The sequence below is a fragment of the Triticum dicoccoides genome, chromosome 7B (assembly GCF_002162155.2).
Source record: "Triticum dicoccoides isolate Atlit2015 ecotype Zavitan chromosome 7B, WEW_v2.0, whole genome shotgun sequence".
Classification (NCBI taxonomy): Eukaryota; Viridiplantae; Streptophyta; class Magnoliopsida; order Poales; family Poaceae; genus Triticum; species Triticum dicoccoides.
In genome coordinates, this window is record NC_041393.1 from 513,544,581 (window position 1) to 513,546,536 (window position 1,956).

At 44.7% G+C, this 1,956-nt stretch overlaps 1 long non-coding RNA gene across 1 annotated transcript; it reads left to right on the forward strand.

The window, feature by feature from the left end:
- The first annotated feature begins 261 nt into the window (after window positions 1-261).
- On the forward strand, window positions 262-1,690 carry LOC119336000. Its single transcript, XR_005162151.1, has 3 exons — window positions 262-346; window positions 647-743; window positions 1,576-1,690. It is a non-coding gene; the product is annotated as an uncharacterized LOC119336000 (long non-coding RNA).
- Window positions 1,691-1,956: the final 266 nt, after the last annotated feature.

Below are 1,956 nucleotides of genomic sequence, written 5' to 3' on the forward strand. Positions count from 1 at the left end.
AAAACAAAAACCGCTGCCCGCACGACCGCACGACCTCTCGCCCCATCCTCCTCGTCTCGCACCGTCGCCGCCCCGTCGTTCCTCCTGCAGCCTCGTGCCGCCCGCTGCGCCCTTCGCCGCCTCCCGCAGCCGTGCCCTTCGCCGCGGGAGCCGCTGCCGCAGGTCGCTGCGGGTCGCCCCGCGGGAGCCGCCGCGCCCTTAGCCCGCCGCCCGACCGCCCAGCTTGGCGTTCGCCCCGCGGGAGCCGCCGCGCCCTTAGCCCGCCGCCGAAGCCGCCCGACCGCCCAGCTTGGCGTCCGCCCCGCCGCCCGCCGTTCCTTTTCTGCTTCCCGACGGCCTAATGCAAGTAAGTTTCTTTTACACTTTCCACCAAAGGGATTGAGCAACTAGGTGATAACAGATGCGCAATATATCGGTCACTCCTATCCTATTACTATGCTTCTTACCAATGCCTAAACTCGTCATTTGTGTTTTCTCAAAAGATGAAGAGAAGATTATCTCTGTAAACTAGAACTTCTGGTAGGTCTTTTGCTTTATTAGTGGCTCTTTTCTCTGATGATGTTCACGTCGCCCAAGCCCCATTTACAGTGAGGTGAATTGATGCGATTATATCTTCATGCTAACAGTAACACCCTTTGTGTTTCAGACAATGACAATGATCAGCACATGTAAAGCCGCTTTTATCTATGGGGAACCCAGAGACTGTTGCTCCCCCACCAATGCTTGATTGTAGCCAATCATTTGTAAGTTCATTTTACTCTCCAAATCCTGTAAGATCTTTTACAGTTCAAGGTGATTACATATCCCATTTATATCTCCGTGGTTCACTTATGAGTTCTTTAAATTCGTTTACGATTTGTTGGGTTTTGGAGATCTTATTCATTCTGCTATGGCTTGGCCTCATCGAGAAGATAATCTTTTTACCTCCTTTCTGCTGAGTTCAATTACTGTTGCTTACCGTTGCGAAGCAACAGAACACACTAGAAGTGTTCTCTTAAAGGATAAAGAAGTGCATAAACAGATCTTCCATTGTTTTCGCATTAAGGGCTTGAGCTTTATTGACCGCTTCAGAAATAATGGAAACAAATGGATAGGATTGACTGAAATCATATTTTGATCCTGCCAATGCACATGATAGTGGTCATATTTAATTATCGGCCACTCCTATCCTATTACTATGCTTCTTACGTTGTGTGCCTGTACGAATTTCCCAGAGAGCCGCCATGGGCACTCTGGTTGGCAACAGCTTCTTCACCTCTTCTCTGGTGAGGAAAACGTTGCATGATATTCAAAGAATATGCAACTTTCCTACATGATTCAGTTTCTATAATTTCCTATTGCTGTGGTTATGTAAAAAAAATGTCTAGACCAAGATTATTTATTCTAGAAAGGAAAAGGTAAAAGGAAGAAGAATAGTACCTCTTTCAGTTCATGGCGAACCAATGCCAGTGTTATGTGTTTGCTGATTTCTTAACCAAACCAATGATTTGGTACAACTTCTGTTGTTTCTTCTATATGATATCAGTTTTTCAAATCACAAAAGTATTTCCCTAGCTTTGTTTTTGATATATGCAGGCTGACGATTCTAAATTATTGAGCTTCTGCTACAAACTGAAGTAAATCCTCTATGTCTTCGCATTGTGGACTTGGGCACTGAACTTTCAAAAACAGTATGACCTCGACCCTTTAAATGTAATGATCCTTTAGTTCTGGTTGTAGCCGTTGATAATGCGTCTACATATTTTCTTTACTATGGGTTAATTGTTATAACCCATAGGTTACTAGGATTTGTGCTTTAAATGTTTTTCTTACCCTTTTGTGCAAATGAGGCACAAGATCGATCACATTTATGCAGAGTATCCCGGCCCCGAATTTTACTGGCAAGCAACACCAATTTGGATTATCCAGATAAGCCAACCATATGTTTGATTAGGAAACAGCGAACCAGTGTTGTAT